Below are 19,529 nucleotides of genomic sequence, written 5' to 3'. Positions count from 1 at the left end.
CCAACCACTGATTCAGAATAACTTTAATTGATTTTCTTTCAATTAGATCCACTTCACCATTTCAGCTTATGTCTCTCATTATACAAAATACACATAAATCCAGACTTGTGACGCTCACTCAATGCTCTAGCAAACAGTAGTTTCAATTAAGGAGAAATGGGCTTTGAAATTTGGATGCTGAAATGTAGGGTAGGAAAATCAGTCAACAGAATATTTTCTTTCCATTTTACAGCCACACTTATACTGTGTCAAGTCTTTTCAACACACAAATGAGGTATACTGAAGCCAGGGAATATGACATGCAGTCCATCAAAGCACTGTGGAGTGGCTAGTTACTTAGAATCGTTTACAGATGGGACTCAGTTGGAACCATTCTATTTTGGGGACAGACTACAAAGTAATATCACAGTTTGGGTAGTGGGTAGGCCCTGTTTCCCTAAGTCTGTTCTTTTCATGCTATTTGGCTTGATCATAATAACCTGATAGATGATAAGTGTCCAACTCACCAGAGGGTCTCTTAGTGTCCCCAAGCCTAATGACCACTTCCAAGTCATTCCTGGTCACATGCCTGCAATGTGCTAGATGGTTTAAAGACATTATCTCACCTAGTCCCTGTAACAACCTCATGTGGGAAGTACAACTCACCCGTTTCACAGATGAAGGTACTGAGATTTAGGAGATGAGTCAGATAGTAAGTGTTGCAGCCAGACTTGAATCCAGCTGGGACAGACTCCAAGTCTGCTTTTTTCCTTATGCAGCACTATATCCCACTTAAAGAAAGACAGGTGGAAATGAGAAACAAACCCCAGTTGTACAAAAACTTTACAGTTTTGCAAAGCACATTGGCATCCTCCACAACAACTCTGCCAACTAGTTATGATTATTTCCACTTTACAGATAAGGAAATTGAGGTTCAGAGAGAGAAAGTCACTGAGCCAGAAATTCAGAGAAACTTCAAGTCTCCAATGAAAAGATGAAATTCAGAAATGCTAACATGCAACAAGGTTGCATGATGGTAAGAAATGAACATGGACTTTGAGGTTTAGGTTTGAATTTGAATCCCTATTCTGTCATTTACCACTTCAGTGACCATGGTCAACTCATTTGACCTATTAAGCCCCTGTTTTGCATGTGTGAAAGGGCATAACAATAATGCCTTCAAAGTATGGACCCAAATGGGTACTGTATGTGGAAGTATTATGCAAATTACCCAGTGCAATACAAGTATTCCAAGAGCAATGATAATACAAGTTGGGGTGCTTGTATATTAGTGTTATTTCATGTTCATTTCAGTCTCTACAGGATGCCAGTATAGGAACAGACTGAAGGCAGATCTTCAAACAGCTCATGCTGATTCAGATTCTTGTGAGATTTAAAATTCAGGTCTTCAAATGCAAAGCACAGTATTTTTCCTGAACTTTGGCTAGGTGGATGTCCTGGGCTTCTTTTCATTCACTAAATCCAGCACCCCATACTGGCATCACCATGAGCCTCTTTTATGTAATTTTCACATTACATTACACTTATATCTTTAAAATGATTTTAAAATCTTTGAACAGTAATAATGACAACCTTGTAGTTAGCTAGGGATTCATTTCTCACTTGATCTTCCCTAAAATCTCCCCAAGAGAAGATGGCAAATCTGAGAGCTATGACCCCCTGATGGAATTCCAACTTGGTTCTGGAATAGTTCCTGTCATTCCTGTGGGTGTCAGTAGGATAGGAGATCCCTTGGAAGACAATGAATGTGTGCTGAGGGACAGATATGACCCAATCTCAATAATGTCAAGACTAACAGCAATCAAAACAGCCAATTCGACAATATCTGATTCAAGGGGTTCCAACAGGATCTAACAAGCCCAACTCAGACACCTCTGTTTTTGAAAGTCACCGCAGCATGTGCTGGCAGAGGCACACCCAGAGGCTCTTTCTCCGGCCCACACCAGCACAGCCTTGATGTGGTTTTGATGTCCCCTCCACCCCATGGAAACTGGGGCAAATTCTGATTAACCTGGGCCAACAATGGTAGTTGTCTTCCCCTGTAAGGAATTGATTTGGGGAAGGCATGAGCCTCAGCTCTGGCCAAAGAAGCATGAATGGAAAGCTGCAAGATGACTCTGGGGAAAGGTTTTGACAAAGTGCTACCATCACTTCAAGTGTTTCTAAATTAAGCTTCATGAATGTCTTTGCAGGATGAATGGTCTCCAGGGTGAGAAATACCTCCCCAAAGAACCAAAACTTATACTGGAACTGACCTGTCACAGAAACCCCATTCTGACTGCTAATATAATGGAAACACAGAAAAAGATATGATGGCTGCTCCTCCTGTAGTCATCCTGTGACCACAAAACATTCAAGCGATGTGATACTGAGGATGTGAGAAAAGAGAAAAATCTTTGATGACATTACTGAGCCACCAACTGGACCATTTTCTCCATAACTTGCAGTTGTGTGAGATGATAAATCTTCCCCGTGACAAGGCAGGGTTGGAGTTTCTGAGACTCATACCTAAAAGCATCCTGACTTGTACATCATGGCAACAACCACAGTTACACGTCCCTGTAGATTAGTTCATCCTTAATTCTAATTTCCAAGGGTCCCATTCAGGAAAAATGATCACACACTAATAATTATATGAGAAGAGCCCTGATCTGAATGACTTACCACCAGCAACTCAGACCTTTCTCCTCCAATGAAAGGAGACTTGTTACTTTCATGAACAGACCTAAGGCAAGGGTTTGATCCCAGACTGTGAAGGAGGTCCGGCCACCTTCTTTCTTTTTTGCATTTCAATGGCTTGTAAGAAGTCAAGAAATGACAAAACAGACTTACAAAACTCATGATTTACTCTAAGTATTTCTGTTGAACAAATTTATACTTTTATAATACATGTAAAAATTCAGTGCATTATAATTATAATATTTACAAGTGAATTACCAGATTTGTAAAGAATATTAAGTCATAGCACACCATAGGGGCTGTGTCCTAGAAGTCACTTAAAGTGGCGTAATGAGCATCCCATTCGTCAGTTTCATGAGTATAACTCTACGAGTTGATGTGTAAACTTCAGGTGGAAATAAAATAAGCGGAGATAATGAGTAGAGATAATGACAGAAGTCTGAGTGTGTGGTCTTTTGTGAAAATGAGGCCCAGGTTGAACAGAAGTAAAATAAAATAAAATACCTTTCCCTATTTGCCTCCTGTCTCATGTCCATGGTGGGGTCTGCTTGGTTGCTATGATTTTTTTGTTACTTACCATATTCCTATAAAGCACTCCTATGAACTAGTACTTTACACACACTAACTCATTTAATCCTCATAACAACCCTCTAAAGGAGGTCCTACCATCATTGTCAAGCACAGAGAGGTTAAGTGAGTTATTCAAGGTCACACAGCTAATAAGTGGTCGAGCCAGAATTCAAATGCAAGGCCATAGCTCTAGAACTCACATTTTTAACCAGTACATTATGCAGCCTTTGGGCTAATACAGCCATAAAGCCAGGGGACTTAAGAAAAGTGAACCGGAGGACAGAACCAGGTCAAGAACTGCAAGCATGTGAGGTTCTTTGGAGCTGCAGTGCACTCACAGCACAGTGTGGGTGTGGTCCCTGGGGCGTGGTCACACATGGGGACACCTTCATGGGCTTTGGGTGTGCCAGATGTCAATGTCATCGTGTAGCAGCCTCTTGTCAGCTGTGTGGGCTAGCATGGTGCTTTTACAATCTCCTCACTAAAACTTTTCAAATCCTCTGCTTTGCTCTCTAATACTTATTTCTAACAAGGATTACCTGTTGATTAGAAAGAAGCCCTTCAAATAATTACATTATTCTGAAATAAGGTCATTGGTCTTTTTCTTTTAAAACAATTTTCATGTTATAATTACTTCAAGTGTTTCTAACTTAAGCTTCATGAATGTCTTTGCAGAATGGATGGTCTCCACAGTGAGAACTGCCTCCCCAAAGAACTAAAACTTATTACTGGAACTGACCTGCCACAGAAACCCCATTCTACCAGCTGGACAGAATTAGGGAGAGGGCTGAGGCAGGCACAGGAGGGCCTTTGGGAGCTCTTTCTAGGACCAAGTTGGACAAAAGGAATCTCATGAAATAACTCTTGGATCACAGACCATCGCATCCAACAGATTTGGGTTCACATCCTGCTCTGCCCCTCAAGTGTATGGCAGGTCACTTACGCGCATCCTCAGGGCCTTGGCAAGATAGCGGTAATAATGAGTAGGTGGTATATAATAATGAGGGCATGGTATATATGGGTATTATGAAAGAAATGTACGTAAAATGCCTTTACATATACAGACGCAGGAGGAAAACTGGCCCTTCCCTCTGTTTCTGTTCAGGCCAATCCTCAGAAAGCACTAATATCACTGGGAAATTTTTCAGGCCACAAATTTGCCAAAAGCAAGGATTACAGCGAGTCTGGTATATCTCTCTGCTTCTGGCTTTCACCTGGCTCTAGAGGTAGGCAGAAACCTCTGGCACTTTCTCCCTCATCCTGTCTGCTTACATGTAGTACAGTGACTATCCCTTCCAGCTTCGCAGCTGAGTGGTGGTGACTCTGAGATTGGAGTTGAGATGCAGAAGGAGGCCTGGTGTGGGACTTGAGCCTAAACCATTCATTCAGCCTGATCGCCGGAGAGGCCTGTCTCAGTTGTCCTACTAATGATAAGAAGTACTTTGATTTCCCTGAGTCTGTATATTTATAGCTCCCAGGGAAACCCCAAGGGGGAGAGAAAGAGATTGGAAAAATAGGATTTGGGTATTTCTAGGTCTCTGGCTACTACATCAACTCACTACCTCACGGAATAAAATGGCAGCCAGCACACACCAAAAAGAAGCTTCATTTGCCACAACAAAGGCCTATCCAGTTGTCCTCTGAGTTGCTTCAATTCTAGAGACAGGGACCTTTCCATTCTCCTTTCAAAGACTCCCTTTCCTGTAACAGCAACCAGATAGCACTTGGATGGAGCTTTCTGCCAGAACCTCAGAAGCCCTCCCTGCCGAGACCACGGGAAGTGAACAGAGCCCACATTTCCACTTCTGCCAGGCAGTGAGGCAGGCTGCCTGTTCTGGCAGGTGTTTGCACTTGGCCCTGGGAAATCTGAACGGTAAAGAGGTCTCTACTTGATGACGTCCTTCCACACAGTGGGCTCTGTTTTTCAGCAGAAAGATCAGACTTTTTTAGGGTAACATCCAGGTTTTTCTCTTCCCCATCAGAAATAGATCCAAATGCAGAAATGGCCAGTGTCATTAAATTTTTTTCATGCTCTATTAAAAAACACACATAGCCAGAAGGAGGAAACTATGCAAATATGCATCCACAGATCAATGGATAAACAAAGTGGCACATACATACCATGAAATATTATTCAGACTTAAAAAAGAATGGAATTCTGATACATGCTACACCATGGAGGAACCATGACAACCTTATGCTAAGTGAAATAAGCCAGATATAAAAGGACAAATATTGCATGATTCCACATATATGAGGTACCTAGAGTAGACAAATTCACTGAGACAGAAGGTAGAATAGGAGTGTTCAGGGCTAGGAGAAGGGGGGAATGAGAGTTAGTACTTACTGTGTAGAGTTCCTGTTTGAACTGTTAAAAAAGTTTAGGAGATGGATGTTGGTGATGGTTATGCAACATTGCAAACATAATGCCACTGAATTGTGTACCTAAAAATGGTAAATTTAATGTTATGTATATTTTACCACAATAAAAAACATAAAGACAGGACCACCCACAAGTCCAGGAATAACAACTCCATGCAGGGAGGGGAGGACCCCAGAATACCCCCCCAGGTTCCCGGCATCCACATGTCACTGGAGCAGAGGTTTTCGGAGTGATGGAGAAAAGATCAAAGCCAAGGAAACAGTGCCCTTCACAAGACCTGGCAAAGAGCACATATTAAAGCAGTCCCACTGACCAAATGATAGACTCCACGATTGTTCCTGTTCGTTCAGGGGGACAGCATGCCCTGGAGCCCGGGAGGGGGAGGCAGGGCTCCTTTTAAAGTCTGCTCGGTCCTTTGACCAGACAGAAACCCACTAAGCTTGCTGTAGTCTCTTGCCCATGATTTATGATGATGGATATTATTTATTTCTAAATCAGAACTATAAATTCTCCAGAAGCTTCTGAAAAAGGATGATCTCCCTCAAACAATGGCTTTTTTTTTTTGGCTCCAAATACCATAAAACTTAATTTCCCCATTTCTGCTCATGAAATACAAAAAATTTCTGATTTCATTGTGCCGTTATAAATGCATTTCCTCCTAAATGTTTTCTAGACTCTGTTAATTTTCTTGGTCTTCTAAATAATCCTGACTAAGAATACAGTAAATGGTAACACATATATATGTGCATGTCTGTACATATATGTATGTACAGCTGTGTAAAGAATATATATAAAATCCTTGTACCCATGAAAAAAAGTAACTGCCAGCTGTAACTTAGTGGAGCTGAAGAGAAAGAGCATTATTTACATCTGCTTCTTTATTCCTATAACGACTGTAAAAATAACTAGAATATTGTGTGGGTTGTAGTCATGGAGACACCGCTACCTCCAAAGTGTAAAATATAATTTGTAGAGGAATGTCTAATAAGACAGAATGACAGAAGAAACAAGCAAAACCTAATCAAAATCTTTAAATTCTAGTTTTGCCTCTTTCAATTTGTATCATTTTGTAACAACTTAATGCTCAGAAATAATCACAACAGAGAACAAACTTAGAAAGAGGCTTCAGACTAGTTAGAATCCAGAAAAGAAACCTACATATCAGAAATCCAGAAGCAGTAGTCAAGTAACATGAGATCATCCTATGTCCTTTCACCTTCAAATAGAGTTACCTTACACTTTAACCAAGTGAAGCATTTCAACTAGGTTCCAACTCTGATGGACCCTGAGGTGGGGAAAGGGAGCTACATAATGAATAGTAGATAAATAAGGTAGAGCCCTTATCCTGGAAGAACGAGCATTCTAGTTCACAGACATGGAAGGTCAGCTACAAATGTAAACCATGTAGGTAATTTAAAATATTCTAGCCATCACATTAAAAATTAAAAAGCAATGGGAAGAATGAATTTTAACAATATGTTTCATTTAACCAAAATGTATCCAAAGCATTATCATTTCAACACATAATCAATTTTAAAGTTATTAATGAAATATTATTCATATTACACATTCTTTTTTTGTGTGTTCTAAATCTTTGAAATTCAAAGTCTATTTTGTATTTGAAGCAAATGTCAATTAGGGCCAGCCACATTTCAGATGTTCAATAGCCACGGGTGGCTGATGCTACCATACTGAACAGAGAAGATAGTGGGAGGAATAGAGAATATACAAATAGCTCAAAAGCAACACTATTCCTCATCAGGGCTATAAAAGAGCCATAAATAAAGCATCTGGGGCATCTTCAAAGAAGAGGTTGCATCTGAATTGAGTCTTGAGAGTCTTTAAGTTAGGAAATAAAATACTCATACTTGCATTGTATGAAGAGCTGACTGGCGGCTGATGGGAAGATCAGATAGTTGGGACAAGCACAGAAGGAATCAAGAGTCTAGGCGAAAGATGCCAGGAACCTGGGCAAAGGCCAGGTGGGTTTGAGAGATATTTTGGAGGTGGAATTAGATGTGACTGACTAGAAATGGGCAGACAGTGTAGAAGACACTGGAGGGGTTACCTAGCAACCATTTCTCTTTCCATGCCTGTTAACAGAACCCAATTTTGTTCAAGAGTTCTGCATCCTCTGCAGTTCTTCGTTTTGGGGGAAGGTGAAAGGATTCCCGGTCCCAGGAAGGTGGATCCTGATTAGTATAAGCCAGTTACAGTAGCTTTACGTTATCATTGGCTGGCTTAGAAAGGGACATGGGATCCAATTTTGGACAATGAGACTTGTGGGTTAGGCTCTAAAGGTTGGGGTGGGATTCTGAGAAGGGCTTATTAGATCTTAAGAAAAGATACAAGGAAGAGATCTCTCTTTCTGCCTCCAGCATGGTGTGGGGAGGATAGAATGCCTGTAGCCAGCATCATCCTGTGGTGAGTCAACCAACATCCCAGAGTGGTGGAGGGGACTATGGACTATAGATGACATCACTAAGCCACAGAATCAGTTAACCCTGGAAACACCCACTTCTGCACTGCCTGTTTTGTGAAAGTATTATTTATGTCACATGGGACTAGTGCTTATTTGCAAGTGACAGCGTCTTACAGACAGGAAAGGGGAAGAATCTGGACAGTGCCCCGACCACTGTTAAAGACTGCAGTGTCTTTCCTTGGTCCAGCACATTACATAGCGTGTGACGTTCTTTCACCTGAGTCCTCATGGCATCCTCCTAACAGCCCAGGAGGTGTTTAGCAGATACTACTGTCTGCTTTTGCCTGCACAGCATCCCTCTCTCCCCCATTCTCCTTTGCATTCTTAGCAACTCATACAGTATCTGAAATAATAACTGTTATCATTTCTCGAGCTTTTTCTATGTGTTAGAAACTATTCAATGTTTTATATACAAAATCTCACTTCATGTCCTCATAGCTTACACCAGCTCTGTAAATTGGGTTATTATTATCACTATGTAACAAATGAGGAAACTGAAGCTCCGAGGGATTCAATTATAAGTTCAAGACCTCAAATTTAGTAATAGAGTTGCAACTTGAGCCAAATATGTCTCTCTGTAAAGGTTATGTTCTATACCACCATGATACAATGGCACAGAGCAAGTCCATATGTTTGTTGAATGGATGAATGAATCAATGAAACAAAATTAATGGATGCCAAAAGAGATTAAGTACTTTGCATAAGATCACCCTCAGCTGAAGACAGATCCATCACTGGACACGGTTCTTCTAATCCTAAGGCCATTGCCCTTCCTATCACATCCTGTGACCACCATTTTTTTCCCAGTATTACATTGAGATAAAATTGACAATCTTATGACTCTCATTTATTTGGCACTTGGTTAGATACCACTTTGAATGGTTCCTAGCAATTTCTTCATGTATGAATCTTTTCTCTATGGCTAGATTGACAATTCCATGAGGTGACACAGATTTTTGTAGCTCTCATGGAAATCAGAATAATGTAGTTTTCATAGTTAAGAGCTAGACTTTTAAGTGCAGTATTTTCAGAATACAGATCTATCATGGTTAGTATGACCATAACTCTTGGTTTGTCTGCAACAGTCCTGGCTTACACCTGTTGCCCAGGTTTTATTATGAATAGAGTCAAAGCATTCCTGTTTGGACAATAAATTGTACGGTCATGTTAATCATGGTAACCAAGAGCTCTGGCATGTTCAGCTATGCTTTGTCAGCCATGCCCAGGGTAGCTGCCTTTGCATCCAGCAACCATCAGGGTCCATACTCAACACTGGAACACAGAAAGCTTCCTGCACAGTGCCTACCACACCTAACTACCTCTTACGTCCACCACTCACCCCATATTCTTCTTTCCTTCAAAATCTTTCCTCCTTTGTATCACTGCTTTCCCTTCCATCTCTTTCCAGCCTACATCTCACATTGAAAGGCTTGCCAACATTAATAGGATGTTAGCTTTAAAGAGTCAGGGAAATATACTGCAACATTACTGTTACCACATAGTTGTTTCTTGGCTGAAATCCTTCTCAACTCAAGACCAACACCCCTTTGTAAACAGTAAGATAGGAAAAAGCAAATCTTTTGTGACTGTTTACATTTTGGATTCTAGGCTGTATGCAACTATGTGTATGTCTTTAGAATGTGGGGCCACATGGTAAACCAGACTATTTTTTTACCAGCAAAAATGTATAATGGTGGCAATAAGAGATGCCCAAAAGTTAATGCCACTGTAGGCTCAGCTCAAACTACTTTGAGTTCTGGAATTATGACTAATGTGGGGAGAGTAAGAAGCAAAATAATTCCTAAACACACTATGTATATTGAGGTACCTTATCAGTGGGGACCTACCAAAAATGAAATTCTTGTTCTCTCTCTTCTTTATTAAGACAAATGGCAAAAATCAGATCAGAGTTGGTCTCATTTATGAGTATAAATGCAAAGCTAGTGGCCCTACTATCAATGGAGAGAAATGTTTCAAGATCCTTTATTCTGAGGATTTAATGGAGAAGCTGGTCCTCTTTTTTGGGTGAAGGACCTTGGGAAAAAGATTCTATGAGGTGGCAGAAGCTTTAAGAGGCCTTGACTCAGCCCATCTGGGGCTGACCTGTGTCCTGAGAAGTGGTTGTACAGGAGAGCCCTCTTGGGCGGGACATCCAGGGTTCCCGGCAGCAATGGACAAGCAAGGGCTGTGAGACTGCACGAGGCAGTGTTCATATCACCAGTGTGGGACAGTTAGAAGCTAGCACAGGACAGACCCAGGAGACCTCAGCAAGTCGGGCTAGGCGTGTGGAAGTGCACAGCCGTTCTTAACTACATCCTGGAGATTGCTGAACAATTAAGGGGAAGAATCATACCAAGGGAGATGTACGGGCTTGCCTCCTAATGGGGCATATGGGGGTTCTGAAGATTAACCAAAATATAAGAGTCATACAACTTCACTTGTACCCTAATTGGTGGAATAGTTCTCAGAAGCTACAAATGAGCTACAAATGTTCTGACAAGAGAATCTGGTTAGATGAGACGACCTTAGTGAGAAGACAACTCTAACACACACTACACCTAGTGGGCTTTGGTTCATGGAAATGTGTCCTCTTGGAATATCTACAAAGCCATATGTAAGTTATTGACTCTTATCCACACCTGGCAACAAATTATGCCACAGTATCCATGGCTGCCTTTCCACAAAGGGTGGTGCTGATAACTTCTGGAAGGACTGACACATCAAAAACAGTGACTCCCTCCTCGATCTCATATGTCTCTGTCTTCTCTTTAAGATTCTATTCTTCTTCTTCATGAACAACATCTCTCCAATAAGCAAAAGCTATCTGCTGTAATCCGTTTTCCTTTCCATGTTTCCTCCTGGGTTCCATGTCAATATTTACATATCACCACTCACTCCTAATGTTTACCTAGAATGGCCTTCAGATCCTGTCCTCAACCTCTCATCAAATAACCTCATATTTTCCATTATTTAATATTGCTTCTCATAACATTTCCACTTTGACAGGAAAACAACTTTCCAAAGTCAAGTACTAGTCTCCCTTTTAAAAAGAAAATCACTTGAACATTCAAGGTGCTATAGTGAGCCATGTGAATACTGTACAAAGCTGTTCATAATTTCTCACTCTTCACTCAATTTTCATTATGTCTCTGGAAGCTAATGCAGAGCAAGGCCTGACTGGACCAACCGTTCCAGGAGGGCTTGCTGTCTATAGCCCCGGCGATTTCTTTTCCTAAAAATAAGAAGGAGGGGGAGGAGAAAGGCAAGAAGAAAGGCGGCCACCTTTCTTTCTTTCCTAGCTCTGACAAAGCATTTTGCATTCCCATGGTCCAAAAGATCTCATTTTCCTATTAAATTGCTTTTTACTGGTCCTTCTTTATCAGCCTACTTCCAGAGAGTGACCAGTTGCATCAATCCTACCTCAGAAAAATTGAGTCTGATTTCTCCCTCTCCATCTCTTGCCCACTTGGCCTTCGTTTTTTCCCAGCAAAATGCCCAGACACACTAGGCCTTCAACAAACACTGACAGAGCAGATGTGAACACAGTTTCTTGCTTGCACTAGTGTACTCATTTCCTAACTAGTCTCCCCTCCAGACCATTCCCCACACAGCTATCACAGGCTATCAGAAGGCCTATTTTTTAAAACTCACATCACTTTATGCTACTTTCATGATTGTAAACACCAGTAACACCCTACCATCTTCAAGGCCAAGTCGAATCCCTCAGTCTGACATTACAAATTGCCTCACAGTCTGGCCCCAACCTGTTCTTTCTAAAGTTCCTGACCCTCTCTCCATTCACTGCTGCCTAAGCCACAGAGAGGGGCAGACTTTTCTTAAGTGGCATGAGTTCTCATCCCTCTACAGTCCCCCACTGAGCACTCTGCCCCCACTGCCCTTCCTCATACTGCCCCAGCATCTACCAAATAAAGCCTGAATCCATTGCTTACTCTCCAATTATAAGTGACCATTCACTGAGCATGTTCTAGGTGTCAAATGCTGTAATGAGCACATAATACACCATTCCAGTATTTTTTGTAATCCCAGTAATAACAATGAAAGTTAGGTATTAATTCTTTTCTAATTTGCTTACCCAGTTAGTAATGGTAGATCCAGGATCTAACTCCATATATCTGCCATCAATATGTACCACTCTTACCCTCCATGTGTATGTACTGCTTCCCACCCCACCTCACCCGGCTCCCACAGTGTGTCTCCAGCTAGTGCTCCCCACATTACAGAAGAGTTGCTGTTGATAGGTGAACATATCCCTGGGGGGATATGGACACCTCAATAGCAAGGCTGGTTCTTATATATCTGTGTGTCTCTAGTGCTGAGCATAGCATTGGCACACAAAGTGTGCAAAACATATTTTTTTTCAGTTATTGAATTTGAAACTATATGTCCAATACAGGAAGAAGCTCATTCCCAACTGAATCAGATAGTTGAGCCACATGTAGACCTCAGAGCAACTTTGCCTTGAAAGAACAAATCCAATGACTCGATGGGATAATAAGGAAGCTGAATCTCTATTTCTAATCTATTTCATGAATTAATATTTTTAACTCATCCGTAGGAATCTGCCATTGTAATATTCATGGCAACCATCTGCAGTTCAACCGGCCAGGCATACAAGCAGAAGCCTCCCACCTTTTCAGTAAGAGCATTGCTTAATCTGAAATGCTTTTTGGAAGGCAAAGAAGCATTCATAAAATGAAACAGTAGTGAGTGTTGATAATGAGAAAGTTTTACAACAAAGTGTCTTGCTGATTTATACACTGCTTCTAAGCCAATGGCTAAAAGAAATTTCTACAAAGATCCTCTCTCTTAAACCTGGGCAACATGCCAGAAAGGTTGTTAGTGTCTTTAAAGACAAAGGAACTGAGAGGGGGGTGGAAGGGAGAGAGAAAGAGGAGAAGAGGAGTAGGGAGAGATACTTGCTTTTAATCCTCCGGTACTGAGGGGAAATTGTGAGCAGCAAAATGAAGAAAACATGCCTTTTTTTTTTCTTTCTGGAAGTAGCCCTCATCTGAATTCCACACAGGGCTTGACAATATCCCAGGGACCTGCCTACTCTCAGGGCTTGGAGAGCAATGTTTTTTCTACTCATTTCTATTCAGCCATATGACAGAGTTCTGGAGAGCAAGGAGTATACAGTTAGACAAACATCCCCAAAGAAGACCAGAAAGAGTCACCAAAGTTACTGGCTACCAGACTGAATTTCTGGGGGCCTCAGTCACTATTATTTCCTTCCCTTGTGTGAAAAAAATGCGAAAATGTATAGCTACCCCAATGTCTTAGGTAGCAAAATGTTACGCTCAGACTGTTGGATAAAAATGTATCATCAGTAGGGCACACTGGAGGAGAGGCTGGCCTGGTCTGTGATCATACAATGCCCAATACTTGCCCTCCCTTAGTAGTTCAATAAAGGGCAGCCACTTTTGCATTCTGACGCTGAGGTTCCAGGGCCATATCAGACCCTAGGAGGTTGGTCAAGTGAAGATGGTGGCTAGTCAATAAGCTGACCCAATGTAATGGCTCCAGTTCCATTAGCTGTGTTCTGACATGATTCTTTAAGAGTCACTGACTGATAACACAGATTACTCCGAGTTAGAGATCATCTCAATCCCATTTCTCCCAGTGGAGCACCTCTGACAACCTGTCATGCCAGGCGTGCACAGCCTGGATCTTCTACTCCCCTACGCGGCTTGGCCGGCCTGGCCAGCAACAGGCTTCATGTTCTCAGTGCTCATCCCTGCAGCTTTGCCCCCAGGCCTGTGGGTTCCAAAGCAGCTGGAAACGAGAGCTAGCTGGGGGTCCAGCTGGGCAGCAGCCACTTGGAGCCATCCACATTGGGAGGAGAAAAGGACTGGCCAAAGGCCATACTGCTAAATATTCTGGAGAGGGCAGATGATGACAGAAGGGACCTCCGTTCAGAGCAAATGCAAATGGACATCTGGATGAGGGGCAGCTGAGGTTCCCAGGGAGCTCTGTCTAAACCAAATGCAGGAAAACTCCTCCTAATAGATAAATGAAGAAAGTCCAGTGTGCGTTAGTGGAATTCCAAAACCATAGAGCCTGTCTCTTCCAAGTCCGTAGAGCAACTCAACTTTATCTTAACTGTAAGTTTGAGACTGAAGAGTGATTGTCCCCTCTGCTACTGAATCGGTATCTCATCTGGCATAAGCAGCAGCATGTAAATTCTAGAGTTCATTAAGTCCTGCAAAGGTTTGTTCTGGTGAATATGCTAAACATCACCCCTTAAACCCTTGCTTAATGTTTTTATTTACCCAGATTGGCCTTCTTCCGAAGGTATCATGGACATACACCCAGGGCCAGTTCCGGTCAAATGATCTTAACCTGCCAGTTAGCAGACTGCGAGTGGGTGATACTTTGCCCTGTGTCCTGCCCCTTCCTCGTGGGAGCTGTGAGAAGTCTGAACAGATTTTCAGGTTCAGGGGGAAGGACGCTTTGCTGCCTGCTCTATTTACTTCCTCTAGCAGAATCAGTTTTCACTTCCTTATGGACCAGAGAGAACCATTCTACCAGCCTAAGTGCCACCTGGGGGGAGGGGAAGCCTGGGCTCTGCTCCCCATGAAGCATGATGAAGCAAGAAAGGAATGCAGTAGGCCATGAGACCGCACTTACTCTGGATTTTAGTTCTCAAAACTAGGTCAGCGAATTTGCTGGAGCACTCTGGGGGCTTTAATGCAGCAGCCGATCAGCTAGAACATGAACCCATTTAGTCCTAGGCTATCTTTTGCATCTGTTTTACCACAGGTGGCCTCTCTAGTTTAGCATGAAGGGGTGTGGAAGTGTAACCTTTGACATTTATTTTCCTGCACTATTCATCCTGGGATGGAACAGTATCTGTTTGGGGCATTATAATAAAAACTCCCCATAAAATCTCTTGGATGAAAGTACATTAACCAAATCACTCAATCAACAAATGTTTATTGAACCCTCCCAATGTGCAAGTGCTAGGAATGTGAGATGCAGCCATGTCCTTTAAGACTTTATTATTTAGTTGGAGACAACAGAAATATTTATAGATATAGCCAAGTTGGGACTTTTATGTGCCTCCCAACAGTTAATCTCTCCTTCCTTGCAGTAACAGAATTCCCCAAGCTGGTGCATGGCTACCCAAGCCTATGTTTCTTGGCTTGTCCTCAGTATGGTCATGTGACTAAGTTCTGTCCAGTGAATAGAAGTGAGATGTCCAACTTCTGAGTCACAGCCTTAAAAGGAAGCTACTTGCTCACTTTCCTTGGTCCCCCTTTCCCACGGCCTAGACTGCATATGTGGGAGCGTAAGCCAAATTCTACCATCACGAGAACAGAGCAGAGGATGGTGGAGCAGCAACATGGAAGGAGCTGGGCCCCAGATGAGCATGGGCGACAATCTCCCTTGACTGCTTATCAGCTGGGGAGGGAGAGAGAGAAATAGAGAGAGACTCTGAGAGAGAATCCTTCTCTTTTGTTTAAGCCACTGTTATTTAGTCTCCCTTAAAGCAGCTGAATCAATATCCTAACTAATGTATACACATTTCCCCTGATAGACCAGGAGCTTCTGGAAGCCTCTGTGTTTCCCCAACCCCAAGGAGGAGCCCACATAAGGTAAGTGCTCACCTCACATTCACGGATAATAATACAAATAGTTAATAAAAATCCCATTTTGCTCTTATGAAATAACTTAATGCCATTATAAGTATTACAAGAAGATAAAAGGATTAACTTATAAGGAAAGCTCTAAAGTGATATCTGTTTTGGCTTCTTAAGAGCTAAAAAAATTAAGCCTGGGGAACATAATATTAATCTATTAGTGTCTTAATGGTGAAAATATTTCACAACGAGGGTATTTTGTCAGATGACTATAGGTATAGAGATAAGAATAAGAGATTAAACCCTTTCCTATGGTCAAGCATAATCACATATAAAGTAGCTCAGGTCTACAGACACTGCTATCTGGATAAGGCCTGCTTTCAATAAAAAATGTAAAATGTGTGTCCAACAACAGTCATGCAGAAAGTCACCCAACATCAGTGCTTCTTGCCTGTGACTCTGTGGTCACAGAGTTTAGAATAGCTTTACTACTTCCCGTGTCACTTCGGCAAACTAGAGAATTCCTTTAAGCCTCAGTTTCCTTATTTCCACAACAGTATTTTATCCAACAAATATTTATTGCATGTTCTACATATTACTAATATTTCTAATGTTTCTAAATATGACTACATATCAGGCACTGTTCTAGGCATTCTACTTCAGGTGGACAGAAAAATGACCATAAGAATAAATAAGGAAATTCTATGGCATATAAAAGGTGAGAAGCACATATGGATAAAACTAGAGCAAAGGAAAGCAAGGGTACCGGTGGCAGCAATTTTAAGTAAATTCACAATCGGTCTCCGTGAGCAATGATGGTAGTAGCAGTGGAAGTGGCAAGCTGTGGTTGGATTCTGGGTGTGTTTCGAAGGTAGAGTAAACAGGATTTCCTGGCAGGTTATAAGTGAGATGTGAGAGGAAGGGAGGAGTCAAGGATGACTCCCACATTTTTGGCTGGAGACAAACCGGAAGGATGCAGTTACCAATGGATGACAGAGGGAGGTGTAAGTAGAATAACTTTTGTCCAAAGATCAGGAGTCCAAATTTGGGATGTGTGTGATGGCTAATCTTATGTGTCAGTTTGCCCGAGCCACACCATGCCCAGAATTTGGTCAAACACTATTCTGGGTGTTTTTGTGGGGGTGCTTTTCGATGACATTAACATTTAACTTGGTAGACTGAATAAATCAGATCAGCTTCCCTAACATGGGTGGGCCTCATCCAATCCACTGAAGGCCTGCACAGAACAAAAAGCCTGGCTCTTCCCCCAAGTAAGACAGACTTCTTCCTGATTATCTGCCTTCCAACTGACACATGGGCTTTTCTACTGCCTATAGACTCAAACAGAAACATCAGCTCTTCCTGGGTCTTGAGCCTACTGGCCTCCAGACAAGAACTAAACCATTGGCTCTCCTGGTTCTCAGACCTTGGCTTCGGTCTGGAACTAAACCAGCAGCCCTCCTGTGTCTCCAGCTTGCTGACTCACCCTGCAGATCTGGTGACTGGCCTGTATCTTAATCTTTATAATAAATATATACACAATAGCCTATTGGTTCTGTTTCTCTGGAGAACCCTGATTCATACACAGTGCTTGAGATGCCTATTAGATATTCAAATGGAGAGTCCAGTTGGCAGCTGGATAGGAGTCTGGAATTTGGGACTGAGTTTAGGGCTGATAGTATACATTTGGGAATGGCTGGCAAAGAAGGTATATAAAACCAAAAGACAGGTAGGATCATCAAGGGACTAAACAGTGATAGGCAAGAGCACCAGTCTCCAAGTTCTGGGTCCCTGCAGTGCCTAAGGTGAAGGACCTAAGCCACAGAGACTGAGAAGGAGCAGCCATTGAGAAGGGAGGTAACCAAGGAAACCAAGAGAAAAATCGCATCAAGGACAAAGGCGTGATCTCCTCTATCAGATGCAGCTGATTGGTTGCTGCCGTGGGTAGATGCCATTGCATTTAGCAGGCAGAGGCCACTGGTGACCTTGACAAGAAAAGTAGCGTGGAAGACATGAGCAAAAGCCATGGGAGTGGGTTTGGGAGCAGATGGGTAGAGAAGTTGAAGACAGTAAGTATGGGCCCTCTCTGGAAGAGCTTTGCTCAGTGGGATGCAAGAAACAGGACACTGTCGGTAAGGGAGTAGGGGGTCAAAAGAAGAGTTTAAATTTTATTTATTTATTTATTTCTAATGGGAGTGCTAAGAGCCTGTTAATAACATCATTAGCGTCCCTTTATGGAGTACTTCACTGGAGCTTTACATGTACGACCCATTTAATCCTCCTATGGGATTTACAATGCAGGCGTTAACACCTCTATCTTTCAGGCAAGGAAACAGATGTTAAAAGAAAGTGAGAAACTTTACAAAACCACAGTCAGTAACTGGCTGTGTCAGGATTTAAACCCAGGCTGTTCTAACTTGAAAGCAGGGACTCTTCACTACTACAGCATGTTTATTGCCTCCCCCTAACAAGCCTGCTACTCAGAAAGCCTTCCTCTGGCAGGGACATCAGGCCTGTGAAGGCATCAGGCAAAGGGTAACTGTCAGGATTCTCATCAGGGTACGTAGGAAGCTCCTAATTGTTCAGACCACTGTGCAAAGATATTTGTATCTTTCTCTGGTCGCAACCTTTAGGAAGGAGATACATGATATCCTTACATGGGTTTCCATACCCAGCACTCCATGTAAACAGCACTTACATTTCATCCAAGGAAAGGAACAAACAGTAGTGTGCAAATTCCATTTTCAGATAGGGCAAGGCAGTGGAAAGAAGTCCTGGTGTGGTCCAAGGAGCTTAATTAATATTTGCTGTTTTGCAGTTGCTACATTAACTGAGGGGGGCACTGTTATAAAAGATGGTGGAAGAGGCTTGCTACTGTCCTTGGCAATGAGAACTACTGGGGTGTCCAGCTACTGCCAAACTCCAACATGTACAAAAATCCAATATATCAAAATTGAGTCAGGCTGTTGTACTACAGATTCCTTATTTAAAAATGCATGATTAAAATGTTTTTTCTTAGGGAAAAGTAAGTTGCTTCTGCATTCTTTGTTCACCTCAGAATAAAATTTGATTATAAAACTGTATGGAAATTTCCAGCTCTGGAGACACATTGAGGGTATATGTGTGGGAGGAGGAGGAATGAGGAGAAAGAGTGTCTTCCAAACCCAACTGTGGATAAAATGAGAGTTCCTGTGGCCAGGATTCTCACCTGGCCCTGGTTGACTAGCTCACTGCACACTTGTGGGCAATACATGGCTGTTGACTCTATAATAAGCCCAGTGCTCTGGGCATGACACAGTGGCAGGGCTGCAAGGCTGCAGGAGAGCAGAGCAGAGGCTGGAGTGGTGGCAGCACTGGGACAGAGGCCCAGAGGACGGCTGTGTGGGATGACTGTGCAGAGAGGCCTGGAGGACAGCTGTGCGGGATGGCTGTGTGGACAGAGGGGCCCAGAGGATGGCTGTGCAGAGAGGCCCAGAGGATGGCCGTGCAGACCCCAGAGGCAGAGACCTGCTTGCTGCATGCAGACTTGCTCTGAGTGAATGGGATTTTAGTGACTGACCTGCCACCTGGAAATAAAGTTGGGTATAACCCTTTCACCTCAAGAACATTTTGCTGTGGTCACACTGAATCCATAGCGAACTTGCCCGGGGCTGAAACCCACTGGCAAGACACGAACATTAATATGTAGATGAAGATCCTGAAACCTCAAAAGGGACAGTGCAGTGAGCAGGTGAACACCTTAGGGAAACTCCTTGGTTAAGAAGAGAGAGTGCCGGAAATAGCCATTTCAATTAGTGCCAGACTAATTCCAAAT

General features: G+C 42.5%; 1 protein-coding gene across 4 annotated transcripts in view; it reads right to left on the bottom strand.

Annotated features, from left to right (window-relative positions):
* Positions 1-19,529, bottom strand: part of NCALD (neurocalcin delta) — a 373,180-nt gene that overhangs the window by 34,124 nt on the left and 319,527 nt on the right. The window contains exon 1 of one of the 4 annotated variants that reach the window (XM_036876365.2): positions 5,597-5,618. The exons of the other annotated variants lie outside the window; for them this stretch is intronic. The gene's annotated coding sequence lies outside the window, so the exon portion shown is untranslated. Of the gene's footprint in view, positions 1-5,596; positions 5,619-19,529 lie in introns of those variants that run through there. 4 annotated transcript variants of the gene reach the window in all.

Source organism: Manis pentadactyla, chromosome 3 (genome assembly GCF_030020395.1).
Source record: "Manis pentadactyla isolate mManPen7 chromosome 3, mManPen7.hap1, whole genome shotgun sequence".
Taxonomy (NCBI): Eukaryota; Metazoa; Chordata; class Mammalia; order Pholidota; family Manidae; genus Manis; species Manis pentadactyla.
The sequence above is the reverse complement of the archived record's forward strand: the minus strand, read 5'-3'. Positions and strand labels throughout refer to the sequence as shown.